Raw genomic sequence first — 25,030 nt, 5'->3', positions numbered from 1 at the left:
GATTCTTATGATCCATGAAGATAGAGAGTACATGCTTAGCGCCCTCTAAAAGATGTCTCCACTCTTTGAAAGACCATTTTATGGCTTGCAAATCCCTGTTACATAATTAACCTCTGCAAAGATTTTTTTTTAGAGAAGAAAGCAAGGATTTTACCTGTAGCAGGGTGTCGTTGTGAAAAGACTACTCCTGCTCCAATTTCAGAAGCATCCACTTCTACCAGGAATGGAAGAGAAGAATCAGGATGCTGAAGTACTAGAACTGAAATAATGGACTTTTTTAAAAGATCAAAAGCCTCTACAGCCTTGGCAGACCACATACTGGGATCTGCCCCATTGTTTGTCAGGGCAGTAATTGGGGCAACCAGAGTGGAAAAATCCTTTATAAATTGCATATAATAATTGGCAAATCTCAAAAATCTTTGGATCGCCCATAGCGTAATTGTTTTGCCCAATTTAGAATGGCCTGTACCTTGGTTGGTTCCATTTCTAGGCCTCTTTGAGAAATAATTTACCCCAGGAAATGTACGGAGGGGACCTCAAAAACACATTTCTCGAGCTTGGCTTAAAGCTGGTTTTGTTTTAACCTGCGTAACAGCTCCTGGACATAAACACAATGAGCAGATAAAGTCTGGGAATAAATTAAAATGTCGTCAGGCTTAGAAAGTGGATAAGTGCTACCATTAGGAGGAGAGGAACCTGGTATCAAATCAATAGCACAATCATAGGGCTTGTGTGATGGAAGGGTCTCAGCTGCCTTTTTAGAGATGTCAGAAAAAGAGTTATAAAGGGAGGCAGCCCTTCTAGGGAAGTTGCTGCTAATGTATGGGAATACTTAAAACACAAAGGGGCAAATTCACTAAGATTCGTAGTTGCGCCAGCTCAGGGGAAGCGTAAGGTTGCGTTATTTCGCCAAGCAAAGCAAAGTTACGCTAGCGATGCTTAATTTGCATACGGCGCCAAATTGAAGTTACAGTGGAGATATATGTAGCATCACTACACAAGCCTGGGAAACCTTCAAAACAGCAAATAAAATGTTTATTTTGCCCTACACATGTGCACACTGTATAGTTAAGGTGCCATGAGTTAGGAAATGTAGGGGGAAGGAGGCTAGCCCCAAAAAATTTTTCGATCTTTTTCAGCCTATCACCCCCTAAAAAAATGAAAAAACGCCAGCATTTTTTGGGACTTAGAAAAATGTTTAACTTTTTTTGAAGCAATCCCTATCTACTCTATTGCACTTCACCTGGTCTGAGGTGGCAAAGGAAGTCTGGCGTAAATGGTAGCGTTCAGAAAAATTTGCACGTCAGTGAATTTGCGTAGTTACGTCTGTTGCGCAAATACGCCAGGTGTAAGGGTGGGAAGTAACACTCGCGAATTTACGCCAGAGTCCGTTAGTGAATCGGCGAATTAACGTAAATGCGCTACACTAGCGAATTAACACAAGCGTTAGGCGCTTCGTCCTTTAGTGAATGCACTTCAATGGAGTATTTTATTGGTGAGCCAGTTAACCAGGAGGTTGTGTTTTTGCAACCAGGGAAGGCCTAAGATTACAGAAGTCTGAGGGCACCCAACGACAATGATGAAATTGTTTTCAAAAATTTTGGACGAAAATTTGCTTGTAATGATTGAGTCAGAAGTCCGGACTTGAAAGATACCAACCCACGAACTAGGGAGCTACCATCAATGGCCAACAGTCTGAGAAAGGGGACTCTCTTGTATTCGTCTGAAGGTGAAATCTATAAAATCACCAGCGGAGCAATAATTAAGAAAAGAACATTGGTTGGGGAGTAGAAATGACAGAACCAAAATTGGACTCCCCAGACCTGTTTAGGTTTTTCCATTTCCCGGCCTCTTGGGACAAGTGTCACAGAAATGCCCTTTATCCCCACAATATAGGCATAATCCATTAGCCCTACAACCCTTCTCCTCAGAGGACAACCTTATTGAACCCAATTGCATGGGTTCCTCAGAGGATCTAGGGGCCGAAAGAGAGGACTCAGGGGTTAAAGCTGGAGATGAGGAAGAAGAGGCTGTTGTAGCTGCTATCTCCTGACGCCTCTCCCTCTTATGCCTACTATCTATCTGGATAGCCAGATGCATAAGGGAGTCGAGGGAAGACTGTAAAGGAGAATTAACAAGGCTATCCTTGATAGACCCATCCTGAACTGACTTCTTAAAGCTGTATCATCCCAGCCTGTCTCTACCACCCAATGGTGGAACTCTGTACAGTAATCCTTGACCCGCCGCTTGCCATGCCTAAGGTTACATATTGTATGGCTGCATCGGCAGAGGTGATGCGGTATCATCATACATGATGGCCATTGCCTTGAAGAAGGCGTCTAATGAAAGATGGGCTGGGTCACTGAGAGACAGACTTAAAGCCCAAAGTTATGGATCACCCTCCAGTGAAGTAATCACAAAATTAACTTTTGACTCTTCCGTAGGGAAGGAGTTATGATCTTCAGAAAACTTCTCAGGGAAAGGGATCTTTGGCTCTACAAAGGGATTAGTCTGCTTGTCTGGACTGGAGTTGGAACATAAGCAATATGTTGTTGCTGAACTTGAACAAGCCTTGCAGATAGTCCCTGGAGACATTGCATTGGAGACTTTTCACCTCCTGTTCTTCTAGGCACTAAAGGAGACTTGCCAGGATTGCCTCAGTCATGGCGAGAGATGCAGTCGCTCTGGCAGCGTCAAACGGGCCCAACATAATGTGACCTTAGGTATTCCAAACCCAGAACAAACCCAAAGGTCCTGGTCACAGCCCTTTCGCTTTGTGTGAAGCCCTTCACTACTCCAATGCTGCCAGGACCAACGAGAGAGTTCTGGGCAAGCAAGGATAGAATTATGGTCACAGATCAGTATCAATTCAGGCAACGCAGTACAAATAGTAAGAAATATCGGAGTAGGGGTCACAGGTCGGGTCAGAGTATCAGAGTCGCTAGTTCAAAACAGGATCCAAGAGATTGGTCGAGATTCAGGCAAAGGTCAGGACAGACGGCAGACAAGGCAAGATTAGGGACAAGCAAGGTCAAACACGAATGAACACACTGAAAATCACACCCAGGAACTACCAAAAAAGACCTTATGTTGGGTAATAAGCAATAGGCCGTGAGCCCTTTAAATTATTTGAAATTTGTGCCATTGCGTGATGACGTCACACAGTGATCGGGTATTTCCAGATTTACCCGGAACACCTCGCATACCAGAAGTGCAGAACTCAGCACCAGCTCAGCGCAGGATAATACAGTCGGCGGGCGTCCCCAAAGACAAATGTGACAGATGGATTAATGTTAATCTAATGTGCAACTTTTATCATGGAGGCCAACATTGTCCAGCAGGTTGGAATGTAGTACATTTCTTTTGAGATATGATAGCAGTCCCAAATCTTCTCTGTAGCCCATGTAATGGGGAAATAAGAATAATTTATATTGCTAATTTCTTCCATGTGATTTAAAGTAATTATATGTATTGTTGCTGTGTCAGGTACAGCAGTTTAATATAGTTAAGCTCTGTGGGGATATATTATATCATTATTGATTCCATTGGTCCTTAGAGATTTACTTGCCCAGTATTTTTTGCCATTAAATCATGGGGGGGTTCTTTGGTATACTCCACAGCAGGGGTTCCCAACCTTTTTTACCCGTGAGCCACATTCAAATGTAAAAAGAGTCGGGGAGCAACACAAGCATTAAAAAATCCCTTTTGGGTGCCAAATAAGGCTATAATTGGTTATTTGGTAGCCCCTATGTGGACTAGAAACTTACAGAAGGCTCTACTTGGCACTATACTTAATTTTTATGCATTTAAAACTTGCTTCCAAGCCTGGTATTCAAAAATAAGCACCTGCTTTGAGGACACTGGGAGCAACATTCAAGGGGTTGGAGAGCAACATGTTGCTCACAAGCTACTGGTTGGGGATCACTGCTCCACAGTATTGATAAGAGCTGTTCATTGATGAGATTCTTTGGGATATACTGAATCATCTACAGTAGAACCCCCATTTTATGTTTTTCAGGAGACCAGAAAAAAATGGTGTAAAATCCAGGAAAATGTAAAATCAGGGAAATGTATTATGCATAATATACAGTATAGGTGGGACCAAAAAACAGCAATGTCAAATGAGGGATAACTTAAAATCAGGGGATATAAAATGGGGGTTCTACTGTATTTGTAACAACACCAGAATCTTTTCAAAAATATTTTTTTTTACTTAAATCTGTTATATAACATTCTGTCCACATTTATTGGCTTGATAGAGATACATTACCCAGCAAGAAACAGCACATCCCCATCAACTAATTCTTATCTTCCTTCTGATTCTAATCCTTACACTTATTTCCATATTTTCACATATGTTATTAATGTTTCATGACTAATCCTATATAAGAGGATTTTGGAGCACCCTTTGTGATGGCCAGTGCCTGCATATGCTTAAAAGGATCTTGTGACTATTAATTCTATGCAAAGTTCTGAATTCTCCCAGTAGGTGCATGATTGATTATTTTCCATGCTTAACTTAAATGCCTTTTTTATTTAAATGTTATATAACCAAGCAATTCTCTAAATTATTAATTAGAACTTACATCACAATATGAAAAAAACAAAATGCTGGCACTTTAAAGCATACATTTAAAAGTATTCATTATGTGTGAGATACAATGAGCAACTGTTGGCTACATGCAACATAGCAATTAAAGGTAAATAACTTAAATATAGCATGCTAAGAAGGAGTTATATACTATGTCCTAAAAATAACATGTTTTGTTTAACAGGAAGTGTTTTCTGATGCAGCACCTGCTACTTCCTATTAACTTTAATCAGAACTGACTTGCAAACCTACTAAAGCAGTTTTCAGTGTTATTATTTTTCCCTGTCCAGATTTCCATGTTATTGTTATGTATTACTAATATTTCTATTTGCTTTTTATTTCCACTTGAAATCCTCCTGTAATAAATGTGTAAAGCAGTCTGGCACTTCTTTTTCTTCAACTGCATTTTTTTCTTCTGCATATACAGTTATATCTAGTGATGAGAATACTTTGCTGTGTATTCAGTGATGGATTTGCTGTGAATTTCTGCATTTCACCATCTACACATTTTTTTCACAAAGCTGCAGCAAAAATCTGCCTAAAAAAACATTTTGTAGGACAGGAACCATTTTTTTTTGTCCTGCTTTGTTTTCCATTGAACTGTTTAAATGGATTATCCATTTTTCATATTTTATTGCACTTATGGGCAGATTTATCAAAGGTCGAATTTCAAATTTTTGTGATGTTTTTTTATGTGAATACATTTTAATATACTCACAAGTTTAATGGAAGGTTATTTAAGAAAAAATGTGAACAGCTGATATTCAATCAATTAGTCCCGACCCGAAAATTCGAATCAAATTTTTCCCTCCGAAAATAATTTAATGTCAGGAAGGCAATTAACATATTCAAATTGTTCAACGGACCTCTGCATGTAAAATTAACTAGGCAGTTAAACTGTTTTCAAGTCTAATAAAGCTCACATTCTAATTTACATTCAAATTGGGGATTAAAATTTGAATGTGTGAATTTTGACACCAAGAAACAATGCGGAAATGCTAATTCAAATTTACTATTCGACCATTAATAAATCTGCCCCTTAAAGTAATAATGTGGAACCCTATTTTGTATGGGTATTAAAAGTTTCCATTTCAATCCTTTTTGGGATTGCATGCAAAATATTTAAAGCATTGTCATAGAAAGATGAAAACTTCTTTACAGGATTCTTATAGATTAACTTGTTTACTTAAACATATTTTTAGGAAAATTCAATTAGTGTTTACTTACTGTGTCTGTGCACTTGGTGCCCTGATTCATCCCTCTACAAACCTTTCCATGCTGGAAAGAATCCACAGAGAATTTTGAAGTGAAGCTTAGGGGCAGATTTATCAAAGGTTGAGGTGAATTTTCTAATATTAAAAAAATCAAATTTCATATGATTTTTTGTGTACTTCGACTCGGGAATAGTCCAAATTAGATTCTAATTTGAAAAAAAAATCAAAAAGTCAAATATTGAAATTTATCATGTACTGTCTCTTTAAAAATTCGACTTGAGCCATTCACCATCTAAAACCTGCCGAATTGCTGTTTTAGCCTATGGGGGACCTCCTAGAACCAATTTGGAGTTAATGGGTGGACTTTGAAAAATCTAAGTTTTTTTTGCGATATTGCAATATTAATTTGATTCAAACGATTCGAATTCGGCCAAATACAAACCTATTCAATTGTAAACTGACCTATTCGACCCCAAAAAAAACTTCGACTTAATTTCGGTTGGTCTTTTTGAATTGGAATTTCGAAGTTTTTTCAATCCGAATTTCGACCCTTGATAGATATGCCCCTAAGTGTATTTATTTAATGCATTGCACAGCACAACATGTTTTGGACTACACAAGTCCTTCCTCAGGTGCAAGACAAGCTGTTTTGTATAGGGAGGTACGTAAGAGGGAAATAATTCAATTTGAACCAAACCTTTCCATGCCTGTACAGTCCTGGAAAGCTGTCCTAAAATCCCTGCTACTTATTCATGGATGTCACAGAGACTCAAAAAAAATCATTGTTTTCCCACCATGATCTTCACTTTCATTCATTCAGAAAGTCTAACCCTAAGTCATTGCTGACTCCACTTTAAGTATCTGCTGGAAAGCTGATACTGACATATCCATTTGATTTCCCTCTAAATAGGATCTATCTATACAAAGATGATCATTTGCCACACCCCAGGTTTTCTAATTCCCGAAGACTATTAGAGCAATTCCTTCCAACAACCTTATATTTGTATTTTCAAATCTTTAAACTGCATGCTCTAAAATACAGCACCTTTAGATTAACCTGCTTTATTCTGTGACCCATGTTTAGACTTCATCAAATTTATAATATGTTTGGTGATTAGAATTAAAATCGTTTAATCTTAAATATTGTGGATATGTTTGGCGGTTAGTGATGGGCAAATCTGACTTGTTTCACTTCGCCAAAAATTACAAAACAGCAAAAAATAACCAAAATGTATTAAAGTCCATGGACATCAAATTGTTTTGCCATGAGTTGCGGCACGTCAATTTTTTTCAATTGAGACAATTTTTTTAACCCATTGAAGTATATGGGCATAATTTTTTAGGTGAAAAGTAGAGATAGCTTATCATTAGTGGTTATATTTTATTTAAGAGCATTAAGGTGATATTTTCCATTTACCCTTTTGACATTGTGACTTATTTCTTTTTATAGCCCATAGCATAGTTTTGTGACACTGTTTCTGAGCACCACAAAAGGCAGGACTCAGTACAGGTATGGGATCTCTTATACAGAGTGCTGTATGCAAATCAGTAAATAACTTAGGTCTTAGGTCTTAGATCTTAGGTCTTAGGTCTTATCTTAGATGATAATTATTGTAATAATGATGATTATCAGTATAACATTTTTTAATCCATACATATCTGATAGATAGTTTACATTTACAATTTTTTTTATTTTGATGCTTGGATTTTCTTATCTTAAAAAGAAACAGTTATGAACAAATTGTATTTTTTGTGGGAAATACTATAAAGTTTATAAAATAATTTGTCTTTCCAGACAATTACAGTTTTATCACTACAAGGCATAGCTAGAATGACCCATATTGCATTCATTCTCTTAAAGTATTCCCTTGCCAACTGTTACAGTACATTTTAATAACAATTCCATGCTTTTGCCATCAAGATAACAAGACTTGGCTGACCTCTGATTTGTTTCCCTTAACCATTCTTCCTCCTGTCGTGTAGACCCATGATATTACCCTTCAAACACTGCAGCTGACAGGATGACTTGATAATTGAAACTGCTGAAAAGATACATTATTGAGAAGTTAACTGAAATAAAAATTTTCCTTGTAAATTACAAGAAATTATACATAATATGTTTATCTCTTTTATATAGATCCAGGCAGACTCCTGATTTTTATTTTATTCACGAAATATGCTCAATATGCAGTATTTGTGGAGCTACTTTCCCTTGTTGCATCCTATGCAGACAAAAAACTAACAGAGCATGATTTACTGGAGGGTGCAGATCATCTCTTTGCTGATATATGCTAATTACTGATTGGTTGCTATGGGTTACTGCCCAGGTTCACATTTGCCTAGTGTTGATATATTGTGGTAGCACTAACAAGCCTACCAAAACAAAACTATTCCTGTATGTTTAAAGTACCCCAAAAAATACTACGAAATTTGAATATTTTTCCATTCTAATTATTCACTCGAGCTTAGTAAATCTGCCCCCTAAAATAGTTTTTGCTCTTGTAGTACCACTCCGTTTCTAAAGTCGAACCTTGAATGAATTGGACTGATTGGGAATTGATTACATTAATACATTGACCATATTGAAATCTTATTTATAGTGGTTTTAAAATCAGACAGTTACCATTATTGTGCTATAAACAGATAAAGGACAGGAAAAAGACCCACATCAATAAAGTTTCATTTTCTTTAGGTAAATTTGTGTTACTGCTAATTGATTCAGAGGAAGGTGAATGACTACTAAGAGCATCCTTTTTAAGCACTGGAGATAAAAAATATACTGCATATTTAGATGGAGCCTTACAAAAGCTTTGTAAAGAGGGATGTATGACGCTCACCGCCCTTGAATCTGTGCCTCTTTAAATAAAAGATAATGCATTGATGGCCTTTCCTGCCACTGACTGGCATTGTGACTACATCCAAATTACCTTCAGGTCTTTCTCCAACAAACACATAATGAATCACTACCAATAAGGGTATACGTGGTTTACATTTATATAACCTTACAAACATCAATGCTGAATTCCATGCATAGAACTGTGATATACAGTAGATACACTGCTCGCACTGTTCTTTCTCAAGTCATTAATGAACAAACCGTTTAAAAGTGGACCCAATCATATAAATATATTTTATATATGGGTAATTGTCCCTTAGGTCAGAAGTAGGTAATTTTTTTCTTTAAGTGAAGAGGAAGGTCCAAAAGCTTTGAGCCTTTATAAGGGAGTAAACACATGAGAAAGGTCCCTTTGACGTGCTAGAACATCTGAAATGGAGATTTCCCTGGCAAGGATTAGTTGCAGGCTGTCCATTAAGCAGCAGGTTAAGGCTAACCTTAGTTTAACCGAATTAGCTAAGAAGTATTCCCAGCAAATATGCTGCAGGGTAACAGCTGTTAGTCAAGGTTAGTCAAGGTGCATGTGTGTGACTAGGGTGGATCCTCATACCAGGAAGGCTGTATTAGTGCCAAATGACTATGAAGCAGTACTGCAGTACAAGTGTGTGCAGTTCATCAGTAAAGGCCGGAACTGCAATTATAAGCAGTAGTTCCAGTAACACCTGACCCACTCACAATGCTATGTAAAAATGCTACACCGTTTGACTGTACGAATATAAAAAATATAGATGTCAAATAATTTTTTAAATAAATCTTATCCTGTGCATGTTTTTTCTAGATGATTACAGAAGAATTTATGACTTTGATTGATGAATGCAATAGTTAGAGAGTAAATTTATTGCAAGGATAAACAATCATTGTTTCGCAAAGGAGGTCCTGTAATTGACTGTACTACTGGAGGTCTCTGGAGACTGAGGCAATGGCTTAACATAATATGATAGGATAGTCAGTAAATTAATTTAGACAATGTAAACAAAAGTCTTGCAGCAACTAGTAGAAAATTGGATAGAAGTCCATTCAGCAAAGAAAGAGCTCTGTTGTTGTATGCTATATGTTGTTTCTTTTTAATGACACTGGGTCCTAAAAATTGTCCCATTATTTTCAATTGGTTTACATAATGTTGCTTTTACAGAGAACTAGATGAGTATTTTCAAACTGGCACCACAAAATGTACTGCTCAATTGTAAATGCACGTGATTTGGACTTTTTGTCCTGTGAAGTCTTTTTGTCTATTGTTTCTTTTGATGTCACTGTCTAGAATTTTATTTAGTGAATTTCACATAGCTAATTAAATTAGCATAGAGCAATAAAACATCCATATCAAAAAAATAATTTTTAAATAATATCTAACCAGAAATCTACTTTTTCTTTAGGGACTTGGTACATTTTGAATATTTAGTGCCTTTTATTGTCTTATTTCAAATAGAAATATTTGTTGTATAATAATTTGTACCTTCTGCATTAGAACAAGTATTTATTACTGGGATTATTTGGTTCCCTGTAATTGTACTTTGACTTTTCACTTTAAAGGAGAACTAAAATGTATAATCACTAGGGGATTAGAACAGTTTACCTGATACCCTGGGGCAGTGCTCCTGTTCTGTAAGAACTGCACCAGCATGTCATATCTTTTGTAAAAGTTCATCACCACTATCTTATTCAGCGTCTACGCATTCTCTTTGTTCTGGTCTGGGTGGGAAAATCCACATAGAGTGTAAGCTGAATTTAGATGTAAAAAGACATCTTTTTCACTGCCTGGGCCCTGAGAAAAGAAGTTGAAGAAAGCAGATGAAGATTGCAGTGAATGTGCTCCTACCGGCCAGGGGTATCAGGTAAGCCATTATAATCACTGGGGGGCTTAAGATTTGGTGTCCCCACAGTGATTATACCTTTCCTTGTGCTATTAGGAATACTGAGATACAGGAACTCCCCCATGGCACTCTGGAATTACTACAGTGCTACATCCAACCTAAATCCACTTTCAAAGCCAGTGTAAAATGCTAAATAAGCTGTAGATGGTCCATAGTGAACATTGTGCTAAGAAATTGATTTTGTCATTTATTCCTGTGGTAGTGTGGGCGTGAGAGAGAGAGAGAGAGAGAGAGAGAGAGAGAGAGAGAGAGAGAGAGAGAGAGAGAGAGAGAGAGAGAGAGAGAGAGAGAGAGAGAGGTGTAGGAATACTGTAGTGTTATTCAAAGCTGGTATAAATATGCCATAAATATGCCATATGAATATAAAGCTAAAAGAGCCATTTTCACCTATGTGACATTTTATTTTGTATTCACATTACTGGTCAGAAAATAGACTCTGGTATAAGATAACCAAGTTTTTTTCAGGTGTGATAACAGTGAAGGTAATTTTTTCAACTGTCACCCTGTCCATAATCTCATTTTGAATTTTCTACTCCTGTACCTATTCTTGAAGGTTTATTTTAAAACAAGACATGTTCTTTGTGTCTAAAAAAACACTACTTACTCTTTCATTAAAAGTTCAAGGCATTCTGATGGAAGACTTTGACAGCATTCTGTCGGAGGCTAATAGTGTACGTTGTGACTACCTATTAAACATTGTTCTGGGATCTCCAACCCTATCTGTTTCTGGGTGGTTGGATAATGGTATTAGAGTCAGGTACTGTAGAACATCACAGTAGCACAACATTTTCTATGAAGAAGTGCTGGAAGGAAGCATTAGAGACTGTCGGAGGTCTGTTTTCTTTGTGTAATAGATTGTGGAGATAGCATCAGCTCATTAAAAGATTGAACAATATTTTAGGTGGGACTGTGGCTGTGAGAGAACAGGTATATTAAAAGAGATGTCAATAAAATCACTATATATCAGTGCTACTGAACTATTTGTTTGCCAACAAATAAAAGCTGTCAGGGGTTGTTGCAAGTTGTAGTTTAAAAACAATTAGACACTGCAGTTTGACAGACTGCTTAACATCTGCTTTACATTAATCCTCCATTGAGGCTACAGCAAAACCATTCAGCATAGTATTGCCCATATTAGCTGTCATAATGTCAGGTAGGGTGGATAATATCTAACTGGGGGTCTGCCCAAGACAGACAAGAAATTTATGACTACCTTCATACTGAATTTATTTAATAAATTGTATCAATTGTTCTAGCATTAATGTACAGTAGAAGTGTGCATAAAGTAAGCATGAAGTAAAAAAGGAGCTGCTTTTTCCCACTTGTATGCACTTAGTCATTATACTAATCATTTCAGCTTAAAATTGTAAATTCTACTGTATTGATCTAGCAGCATATCATCACCTTTCACAGAGCAGATTGCATTTGGATTCTGCTGCGAGTGAATGTTGATGGGGAAAAACATGTTTGCTCTACTAATAGCAGCAAATGATTGCAGTAAGAGTCTGGCAAGAAATGCTAAACAGACTGCATCTAAATTATATTCTTAATTTAGTTTCAAAGAATATAGATATGAAAATGTCATTAGATAAAAATATGATTATTATTATAATTATCATTTATTTATAAAGCAGATGCATCATCTGCATCACTATAAAATAAGTTGGTGAAAGAAACAAATCAAGAGAAAAAGTCTTCTCTGACATTGGTTTGTCTGGAGATGATGGAATTTCATGTGTGAGGGTTTGTATAGAAACTATTATGTAGAGAAACTAATGTGAGTTCTACTCCATAAATTGTTGCTACTTTGTGGCTTGCATGAGAATCCAATGAAGAGGCATTAGATCTGTTAGAGATGATTGCAACAAGGACTGACCATTTTGATAAACAAATTCTAACATGTTGTGGACCTGTGGCTGATTGTATCTTTGGTAGCAGAATGGTCAAGACAAGTGAAGAGTGAAACTGGCCTGTTTTACCTCACCAAAAAAAAAACACAAAACCACAAAAAAATTGCCAACTTAAAAATACTTTGGTGTCAAAAGGAAGGTGCTGGTAGTTTTTTTTCCCTCCAAAACATGGAGAAATTCTAATAATGCCATTGGTGTTTTTTCCAGGATTTTTTTCAGGGCAAAAGAAACCCAATATTTCTTTGCTCGTGTGGTGCTCACCGATTGGTTCCACTTCCTGGCAATGGAACCTTTTTCACATAAAGCGGACTTCTTGGACACGTTTTTTGCTGGGATTAATAAATTCTTCTTTTATTTGTTTAAATATATAAAAGCATGTCAGCATTGGCCCAGTGCATATAACAACTACTGATGCGTTACGTGCCCCATTTCCCAGCACTTCCTCAGAGTATTACACATTATTCACCATATACAACTTTATAGGTATCCCTATGTGCAGAGGAATATCTGTAAAGGGATATTGAATAAAATTCAATTCCATAAGCTTTGTGATTAAACATAAAACCTTAAAAACAATAGTACCTATAAATATGGCGTCCTCACATATGCACATATCTTAATAAAGGGTATTCTGCATAAGTGTATTTATCTTATATCAAAATTTCCCATTTCTTACCATTATTTAAATTACATTATACCCTTAATTAAGCATTCAGTATCTCTCCTACTCTAAGTAGTATTTTAGTTCCCAATCCTTATTAAGACCTACAGGTTTTTTTTGTCTCTAAAATAAACATCTACCATGAAGCACAGTTGTGACCATTAAATAACATGCAAATTACATTCAAAACAATGCACCCACCTAATTAAAGAAATGACCACAACTTTTGGGCCAAAATTAACACATTGATGCAAGTAGAAGTGGATAATACCAAGTGAACTGTATTTATTTTTTGCAGTTGCACAAATTAATTAATGAGCCCTGTGATCTCTAGCCTGCACAGTGTATTTGCAATGGTCTTGTTTATGGTCATGAAATAATTCAGATAAAAATGAATGTAGATTATTTTCTAAATAAGTAACATATAGATTACATATTTCAGTATGATTAATGACATGACTAAAATATAGAAGAGTCAAAAGGAAAAGATTTGCTCTGGAGCGGAGCCTGTGTTCTCCCCAGATGGAATACAGTATATCCTTGTCAAGCTCTTCTTTTGTGGAGGTGTCTATAGAATGAGTTTGCTTTCTTGCACAGCGGGACTTGAAAGCAAGATTTGTAAGATTTTAAAACGACACAGGAAGTCTCCACAGGGCTACCTGCAGATGTTATTCTGCAATACAAGCCAATAATACACACTTTGTGTAGCTTGGCAATGTCCTGGGGCCTCTTTTTATTTCTACTCACTCCTTCTGTTAGGGATATGTCAGCTAACACAACTGAAGTGATAACTATAGGTATTTTAAGAAGACCTTAACAATAAAAAGGCTCAATTGTCATGTACAGAAACTGTACCACAATGGATAAAGGAATATGTGCACTCATTGTAATTTCCCTGTGTGGGAAATGTATTGTGTAGAAAGCAGTATTTTTTTTTTTGGATACTGTTAGACAATTCAAAGAGATTTCAAGCTTCAGTTCTCCTTCTAATCCCAAAAGGAGATAATAAGATACTTTTTGGAAACTGAGAAAATAAAGATGATTTCAGTCACACATTTCAAACTGGCCTTAGCAAGTGAGCACTCCTTTTAAGGTTTTTGATTAAGACAAAGGTTAAAACATTAACAGTAATGCCTGTTTATATAAAATAGCTGCAGTTTTCATTAGGGAAAATGCAGCAACAAAAATATATTTTGAGTTTGAATATCTTGACTGTAGGATGGTACAAAGTGTCCCTAGATATGCTTTTGCTAAAGCCATAAGACACATATAAAACACATGCATACACACAGATACCTATCCTTCAAGCTCAGTCTTACTAGCGTCCTATTAGCATAATGTGTAAAGTGGATCTGGCTCTTGTGCCTTCCACATTAGGAGGGAGTGGATGTAGCTGGGAGCCTGGGACTTAAGCCCCAGTAAAGGAAATGGCCAAATGGTGGTGAGACCCTTGGTGTAGTCAGGACAGGGTAGTTCTATGTAACAGCAGATAGAAATAGTGAGCAAGAGCATCCTGGCTCCAACTAGGAGGAATAGCAAGGGGGTAGATCTCCCCTCAAGCAAGAATGGCCTGTAGTGTAAGGCTTACCTACCAAAAAGGATTTAGGTTATGCCATTTCCCTGATCTAATGTGTAGGGATCCAGCTCAGTGGCCAGAGATCCTATATCAATGTGGTACACTATCTCCACAGGGATGTCACAAAGTGCTGGCTCTGAATTTGCTATAATGTTATGTAACCCCTTTTTGGCCACTCCCTTGGTGCCAAGGTTGTACATCACATAATTCCTACAGATGCAGGTCCTGAGTCCCCTTTGCTAAGTGAAAGGTACTGGGAAATTCCCTCTCTGGCAGTGCCTCCACCTAATAGGATCCGGGAATACAACTGTGGTTGGCCCATTAGGAATAACATTCAACACACACTTTGCTTTTATAAAAACATCAACTTTTTATAAAGAAAGTGTAAATTAAAGGGTAAGTAAAATGACATTTACATTATACATAAATGGCCCTCCGTGCCAGGCAAAGTCCTGCACTACACCATTGGCAGAATCAGAGTCTAAGTCCCTTATCCCCAATGAGTACAATAAGTCCCAAGTAGTACTAGCAGCCCAAATACCTCTCCCTTCGGATTTAGTATTGGCTCCCTTGTGGCAGGCATAAACAAAGCCCATATCGCAAATGGAATCTTGCTGGATCCTCCCTTTTTCTACCCTCCCCTGGCATCACTCACCCTGGGGATTCATTCAGATGGGTAGGCTCACCCAGAGCTGGAACAGGCATCCACAGCGATGAATCCATTCCATGAACATATGCAGCTTGTGTTATCCTCCAGACATAGCTCCCAGCACTGTCTATAGCGCAAGCACATAAGATTTCCATTGCTGAACTCCCAAACTCTCCATAGTGTGAGCACACAAACCAGCATTTCCAATCTCGAAACCCGCATGGTTGAGCTTCCAGGCATTGGAGGATCCTGCCTCAGCCTTGGCAGGCCTATCAAACTCCACTTTAGCCTACATTTTGCCGGTTTAGATTCACTTTTCCTCAATGAAATAACAGTCAGCAGCAAGACCAAATCTCAATCATAATAAATGTCTGAGTACATGGCTCTCCCTTTTATAGTAAGGTGGTGCAACAGCGAAACCTTGTGGTATCCTCCGGTATCTGCCATGCTGTACCAGCACAAGGGCTCTGGCCCCATTGTCCAGTCCCTGGGAAACCCCATAGCTCAGTCCAACATGTACTCTGTAGGGAATTAACCCTACGGTTCCCTACAGTTACCAGACATGTACTGTATGTGAATACCTTATGGATTATGAGTATGAAATCCATGATTTGCACTTTAAGAGCAAATCATTTTGCCTGTTACTATTTGTTTTGTTCAAAAACCTTCTGGTGTCCAGTTTCTTTTATTGAGTCATGCAGCACAACACCTCCCCTTTACCCTTTCACATAGCAAAGGCCCATCCTGTGGAGAGATGGTCAAATGTAACCAGTGCTCTGCCTGTTTCTTAGCTAGACAATATCTAGTCTAGCCTAACCTAGATGGCGTTGCACATGTTTCATTACTAACAAGAAAGAAGTCCTAAGCCAAATACAGCAAAAAAAGGAGTGTAAAGTTCTTACTGATCTTAAAAAAAAACTTAAATAATGCCTATACAATAGAATGGTATTTATTAAATTAGGTATAACAGTTGTACAGGGAATTTGTCCCACAAGTTTATTGTGCTTATAGTAAAGTACATCTAAATAACCTTAAAGGAATGGTTCAGTGTAATAAAGAAAACTGGCTAAATAGGCTGTGCTAATTAAAAAATGTTTCTAATATAGTTAGACATAAATGTGAAGGCACAAGTGAATGGATGTCTAATATAATAGCCACTAGTTCCTCCTTTGCAGCCCTCTTTCTAAATGTGGTAATAGTAACGTATTATTTATCATTCAAGCCTTAAACTAGTGAACTGTAGTAGGCCTGAACTATATATTTCAGGAAGAATCTCATTGGAAGTTTAAATAGAGCCCTGATGGTCTTTCTGCCTTGTAAATATTGTGCAAATCTGTAAATCTCACAAGTACCTTCTTTTCTCATTTTAAAAATTAACTTTTGATTTATAAATAGCTTGTCTAGTGCCACATTTTTTTCCAAAATGAAGTTTATTCTCTTTAATGATTTTACCTATTAGCCTATTAACTGAAATCGGACCATAGACAGTGAGCGACAGAAAAACAGAAAAAAATTGCATGGTCAACACCACAGCATGGGTTAGAGTGCTGTTTTTTTTTTTTTGTGTGTTTCGTGTACAAATTGTAGCCAAATAATGCCTATAGCTATATTTCTGCCTTTAAAACAGGGATTCGTTTATAGGTCTATGTCATTGACTGGGGCTTTAAAGCTCATTGCTTTCTCACTGGAGCTTCTGAGTTAAGGTTAAGTGCACTGTGTAGTGATGGGGAATTTCTTCCATTTCGCTCCGCCGAATAATTTCCCGTGAAATTCCCGAAACGTCCAAAATTTTTTCGAAACTTGAATTTTGACCACCACGTCAAATTTGACGGCCATGTCAATTCTTGGCAATTTAGACACTCGCATTGATTTTGACACTGGCTTAAAGTCAATGGGCATCCGTATAGTGTTGACATGAGACGGTCTTGACGCAAACAACTTTTCCAATGGGGGGAAAACACGGAAATTCGCAATGAATTTGAGCCTTGTGAATTTATTCGCCCATCACTAGCACTGTGTCTTGATTTTAAATGCACTACATACTTAGAATGCCCACAGATAGTGTAGGACTAGTGTAGGACTCATGTACAATGAGGGGGCTTGACATGGCACGTGAGCTTACATATTTTGGTCAAAGTGTGACACCTCATTTTTTGTAATTATTATTTTTAAAGGCAAACCTCTTCATTGACAATTTCTCTTCTCCTAGACAGTGACAAAAAGACTATATGGAGGACTTAAACATCCCTGCTATGAGGAAGTATAACCTTTTATCTGGAAGTGGGTGGAATTCCCATCGGGCCAGGGGTAGTGAGCATACTTCCTTTTCCCTAGTCTATATAAGGGGACTAAGCACATGACTCCATGGACTTCATGCATGGTGCATCACAATCTTGGGCAAGGAACACACTGTCACACTGAGGCTAATTAGAATACTGACAAGTATACCGACTTCCACAAAGATATTTCTCTGTACCCTCAGATCCATGCTAACATTCACCTGCATGTTTAGATCTGCACTGAGAAAATGTTTGCATAATTATATATTTAAAAAAACAATTAACTGATATATTAGAAAGTTGTTAAGAATGATATTATGAAAAACGACTATTTTACATGTAAATTCCCTTTAAATAAAAAACTGTTGGACAATCACCTGCTTCATTTCAGGGACATGATGAGCACTATTAACAACAAAACTAAAGTTTATTTTCAATTTTATTTTTTAACTGGTTGGAGTATAACTGTAACTTTCCAGTAGATTTCACTTTATATACATAGAAATGATTTTACATTTATTACTTTGCTGTTTTACTCTTGCGATCACACTGTGGGTCTTGTTATAAGTAATGCTATGTGGAAGTAATTTGGAATGGAATGACCATTCTGGCAGATATTACAGTGCAGATTTAGGGCTTAACCTCTGCACAAAATAAAACATTCTAAATGGGTTGTACTTTTAATTTTACCTCATTGCAGCAAGCAATAAAATTGTATTAAAGCATCATCTGACATGTTTAATTATATTATTTGTTCTTAATTAACTTAAGTTGTTTCTTTATAAGAAAGTTATTGATGTAAGTGCTGTAATATCTATCAACACTGTATGGGTATGAAATACATAAATCCTGTACAATAAATAAATAAATAATTTTATGCAAAGGTAATATAGGAAGCAATATTTCAGCTTTCTAACATTTTTCACTATACTGAAAATACTTTCAGAGACATTATTCTGAGACATCTCAATTTTTTGTAGCAATACATTATCAGAACAGCTTTCAGAGATGATATATTACTATAAGCATGACACTATCCAAAAGTAGATTCAAAAGACTGGAATGTAGACAGTCAACATTTTCTCAGCACCAAATTTAAGCAGCAGCATTAAATCACCTTCTCTGAAGCCATTACAGTAACTGATCAACCCTGTCATTTGCTGGAAAAACACAAGCATTCAATCTTAAGATTCTCTTAATACTACATGGTTTATCATAAAACGTGTCCCACGATCCAAAGCTATAAATTCAAGCAAACATATTTATAAACAAATGGGAAGTTGCATATTTGTTATGATTAAAATCTTTACTCTGGATTTTTTTTTTTAATGATTATGATTAAACCCCTTACTCTTGATTTTTTATGATTAAACTCTTTACTCTTGATACTGTACAAGCAATTCATTAATTCAAAAGCAGTACATAAAAGACTGGGAAACATAACCACTGCATTTTAGCGGTTTGTGTTAAAAATCAGTAAAATCAGAAATTTTAAAGAACATTAATATCAAAAAATGAAAGTATATTAATGTAATTAAATTATAAAGGACCATTGCCTTACAATGATACAACTGTTGTTGTTGCTTTAGAAACACTACTATAGATTATATATACCAACTGCTGTGTAGCAATGGTGGTAGCCAATCAAAGCACAGGTTACATGGCTTTACTTGAGCTATTTCCCCATTTTCTTCAGTGATTGAAATCTGCTCCAGGAATGGAGCTAATAGACAGAGAGTGGTTTCTCTGTTTAAAGCCAGATATTCCATTCCCCAAATCCAATACGGTTATTGGAGCTCACCTTTCACAGGAAGGCTGTCCTGTGGAAAGGATATTTAAGGGTAATTGGAGTGTTAGGGAACATCTCTCAGCAGGACACAGTAGGTAGGAGACCTGGCTGTGTTGGGAACTCCCAGAGGAGCTGGGGTTGCTGCCTGCATCTGCACAAAGCAGGCGTTGACCAGGACCGTGAGCTGGTCAAGGTTCTGGATAGAGAGTCTGAGTAAGACTGTGATTAGGAGGCTGAACTATCAGGAAAAGTCCCGTGAGTACAGGAGTGAGCCCAATAATTTGCTGGTAGTCCATAAGCAGCCCAGTCTAGTTAGGGACTTCTAGTTAGGGAAAGTAAACAGGTATGTTTCTCTGAAGAAACCTGTGTCACTGTCATTATGCTCCTGATCCTCTGCTTACCTACCTACTATTTGCTAATTTCCCCAAAAATTTAATGCAATATATATATTTTTTACTTAATACTAGTTCTTTAGTATTATGTACTGAAACGAAACCCCAGGGTAGTGTAGGATGTCACAGAGCTGATGTCTTTTTTTGAGTGTATGTTTAAAGTTAGAGAGAAATGTTGTAAGTGAAAGAGGTTGAAGATATGAGTAAGAGCTGGGCAGTGAGCAGTTGGTAAAGAGTAGATCAGATACAAAGGGATTGGATCAAGAGGGCAGGTGGTTCAGAGTACAGCATAGAGAACGAAGGTTACCTCCTCATCAATGAAACTTTGTCACTGCTATTTTAAATCAGATGATTATAAGGACATTAATGTGGTAAAATATGTGTAAGTATTTACTGGTTGAGTATAACTACAGTGGAGCCCTTAGACTGATCAAAACTAGTGATGGGCGAATTCTCGAAACGGCGCCGGCGTCTTGTTTTTGACGCCGGCGCCAGTTTTTTTTACGCCGGCGCCCGTTTTTGACGCTGGCGTCCGTTTTTTCGGAAAATTTTTTTTGACGCCGGCGAATTTATTCGCTGGCGGCAAATCGCGCAAATTTGCCGCAAATTCGCACCTGGCAAATAAATTCACCCATCACTAATCAACACTCATAGAAAGGGCCTTGAGCAGTCTGCAGTGGGAGAAAGAGAGTAGAACCTACTCATAGAATGAGGCATAATTCAGAGCACCAGCCTTAAGTCAGGGTATGCAGCAAACAGAAGCATGGTCCAATATACCGTATGTATTTCTATGTTTTGGAGTGTTGGAGGAATCCCCCATATAGGAACAAGAACAACATACAAACTTGACACTAGTCATCAGTCAAAAGCAACTCTATTGTCATTAGTTATAGCCTAGTTTTTGCTTTCACAAATTACCTTTAATGGTTACCTATTGCATTGATTACAGTAAATGAATAATGGAAAAACAAACAGGAGCTTGTAATATGCATTATCAAATAATAAGAAAATGCAGAGGAATTTTGTGCTTATATTGTGTTCAAAACCAATGTTCTTATTGTCTCCCCCCTTAGTCATATATTTTATTTCATTATTTCATTGCAGTAGTTTACTGTCATAATAGCCTAATGTGTGCCTGACAGATAGGGTTATTATTGAGAAGTTCATTGAGTGAAAGGAGCCTCATAAATCATTTTATCAAATTGTCAAATTCTTAATCAGACACATGCCATCATTTAATTCATTCAACTAGTATTTCAGAAAAGAACAATTTCTGACACATGATTGTGATTATCACTGACATTCACCCTTGGCTGTGCTATTTACTATAAAGCAACCAACCAAAATGTACTGTTTATCTTATAGACAACACTGTCACCTTTTCAACATGTAAAGAATGGATGAGCTAGCAAATAAATCCAAAATTAAGCATTAAATTAACCTTACAATTATTCACAATTTCTACTCATGTCAGTAAATCCTTTTGTGAAAGGTTACTAGAGCATAAATGATACTGTCATGATTTCTATGATGTACTTGTTGATGCATGTACAGATGCAGCCACTTTGGTTTGTCTGTTTGACACAGAATAACTAAACACAGATATCCCATTTATCTCATTTAACACAGAAAACTGTGTCACAACAACCCATCTAATTAAAGCATTCACCATTGTGAACAATGGAGCTTTGGTATGCTAATGAAAAGGTTAAATGCATTAAATGAGTTAAGATGACTTAAGATAACACAGTTTCTTCAATTACCCCTGAGTCATGACGCATTTAACTCACAAATCCAAGTGGCTTCATCTGTATAGGACCTATTACGTGCAATGCTCAGGATATAGGATATTTTTTAATCAGGAATAGGGATGTAGCGAACCGCCGAGTATGTGTTCGCGAACGCCGTTCGCGAACACCGGCAAAAAATGCGAACAGTTCGCAAACTGTTCGCGAACTTCGAACATCCGAAAATCGTTCGATTCGAACGATCGTAGGATTTTTAATCGTTCGATCGAACGATTTTCGTTCGAATCGAACGAAAATCGTTCGATTTTAGCGATCGAATGGTCGAATGGTCGAACGATTTTGACGCGAACGCCTATTGGCGAACGTCGTGCGACGTTCGCGAACTTGCGGCGGACGCGAACAGCCGATGTTCGCGCGAACAAGTTCGCCGCAGAACAGTTCGCTACATCCCTAATCAGGAATGTTTGCATAATTTGGATCACCATACTTTAAGGGGCCTATTTACAAACATTACAATTTCTTTTTTTTTTTCCCCACAAATCTCTAAAAATGTGCAGCTAAGGCCCTGGTCCACTCCTTTTCTTGTAATTGCAAGTTGGCTTGGCTTGTTTCACCTGTTAACCCACGGGTGATCTGTGTTAGTCATTAGGCTGCCTAGAAAACCCCCTACTCTGCACTGACTCATTGCTCAACGTAGGTCTATGTTCCATAGTTCCTGGGTGTGATTCTCGTCTGATTTTCTGTTCCTGACATTTGCCTGTTTTTGACCTTGCTGTATCGCTGCCTGACCTTTGCTTGTTTGACCATTTTTCTGGATCCTGACTTGTACCATGTTACTGATTGGTTTTATCCCCGGCCTGTTTATCCTGATTACGCTCCTGGCTCCTGATTCTGTAATGCCCTGTCTTATTATTACTGCCCCTGCTAGGGATGGGTAAATTTGAACCATTTCAATTCGCCAAAATTTTGCCTCAGAAAACTTGCTGAAATGCATTAAAGTCTATGGGCAACACATTTCTTTAGACGCTGTTACTCCATAACAGTGAACATTCTTTATGGGGGAATAAAGGATTTTTTTACATTTTCTGCTAATAATGATTCAATTAACATGTCTTCCTTTTTAGAAGTTGACCATTTTTTTGTTTATTTGTTATTTATAAAGGGATGATCAATATTTTGGTCTATTTGATTTGTTAGAAATGTTTTTTAAATGCAGTTATTAGGCTTAATTCTTAACTTGATAAAGAGAACGGAACTCTTACGAAATGAAGATAATTCTGAAATTCAGAATGATCTTTATTAAAATTCAGTATGATATCCTTAACGGATCAGAGAATATTATTGTAATACAAATCACAGATCCTTTTACAAGGTTTGTTTGACCAAGACGTTCAGTTAATTATAATCAAAATTTCTAACAGTTCACTGTATGCTAGACAAGATGGAAATTGAATATTTAACATTTTCACAGTATATACCATATATGCAATACATTTATAGACATATTGGGGGAAATAGATGAGAAATATACATTCTGCATAGTTGTAATGTGACTATACAAGCAATTATTCATAGAAATGTCATATTTTGATTGTTAGTAAATATGCCCCATGATGGCATGATGGATTATTTAATAAATGTTGGGTTTTAGAGGTTTTTAAAACCACGACTTAAATCACAAACTCTAAAACCATGATTGTCCTTGAATTTATGAAAAGATCCTGATTTCAGTCTAGCCTCAGAGGAGAAAGGATCTCTCTGTAGCTCTAGTATGACGATTGCATTTTTAGCAGGTAAAACATTTTTAGACCTTTTTTTTGCAGAAGCACTATACATTTTAGAGAAAGGGCAATATACTTTGAAAAGATGAGTGTGACATTATGGGGCCCATTTACTTAGCTCGAGTGAAGGAATAAAAACTTCAAATTTCTAATGGTTTTTTTGGCTACTTCGACCATCAAATGGGCTAATTCGACCTTCGACTACGACTTCGAACAATTCGAACTAAAAATCGTTCTACTATTCGAACATTCTATAGTCGAAGTACTGTCTCTTTAAAAAAAAATTCGACCCCCTAATTCGCCACCTAAAACCTACCAAAGTCAATGTTAGCCTATGGGGAAGGTCTCCATGGGCTTTGCTATCTTTTTTTGGTCAAAGAAAAATCGTTCGATCGATGGATGGATTAAAATCCTTCAAATCGAACGATTCGAAGGATTTAATCGTTCGATCAAACGATTTTTCTTTCGATCGTTTGATCGAATGAATAGCGCTTCAATATTCGAAGTCGAAGGATTTAACTTCGACAGTCGAATATCGAGGGTTAATTAACCCTCGATATTCGACCTTAAGTAAATTTGCCCCCAAATGTCTCCTTTAAAAAATAGATTAGATTAAGCTCTATAAAGAATTAGACTAGAAATGCTACCCATATTTGGATTTTTATACCAGTCCTAGGTTATCACAGTCTTTGATAATGTCCCCATCTTCCATTCTGCTGATTAATATTGCATAGTTTTGAATAATGTCAGTTACTGAGTTGAGGGCCTGACTAGCAATATAGAGGATACATACAATGAACCATTCATGATACAAGGTTGTATAGTAAATTATTTTGATTCACACAACAACATCTAAATTATTGCACTCAGACTTGTTTGCTGCTATAGTAAGTTCAGTATATAAAATACATCATCCCTAGACATTTCTTTCAAGATTTTAGCTATTCTTTAAAGTTATGATATAATAAATGGATTATTAAAGAGATTACATATCCTTCAATTCCATTGTTCTGTATGTTATGATGTTCATTGTAGATTTCATCAAGCATTTGCTGCAATTAAACAAGAAAACAAGCAGTGTCACAATGGTAAATTATATTCAAATATGATTAAATGTTAATCCAACCTTGTAATTAGAAATTGTCTGAAATGAATGGGTAAATTCAAATGTCAATATATTAAAAGGTTAGAAATGTCAACGTGTAATGAATTCATTTAATTACTTTGATAAGGACACAGAACAAGTCAGATATTTGCAGTTATCTGTGTCATGGAAATGATATTCCATTTTCTACTGTTTGATAGTAAATATTGATGGGTGAATTTATTCACCAGGTGCAAATTTGCGGTAAATTTACGTGTTTCACCTGCCGCAAATAAATTCACAAATTTGTTGCGAAAATTCGCAGGTGGAATTTTTTTGAAGCCGGTGACGGAATTGATGCCGACAACAATTAAGGACAGCAGCGACGATTGACGGATGCCCATTGACTTCAATAGGCGCTGTCGTTGACTTTGACACCGGCATTTCGCAAATTTTTGCTACTCTAATAAATTCTATTTTTCATCATACTTCTTTTTTTAATTAATTACGTTGAGGTTTTTTTTGCCACAGACACCTAGGGGGTTATTTACTAAAGCTTGTTTTTTTCTCATATTTTATCAGAAACGAA

The sequence above is a fragment of the Xenopus laevis genome, chromosome 5S (assembly GCF_017654675.1).
Source record: "Xenopus laevis strain J_2021 chromosome 5S, Xenopus_laevis_v10.1, whole genome shotgun sequence".
Lineage (NCBI taxonomy): Eukaryota > Metazoa > Chordata > Amphibia > Anura > Pipidae > Xenopus > Xenopus laevis.
The sequence above is the reverse complement of the archived record's forward strand: the minus strand, read 5'-3'. Positions refer to the sequence as shown.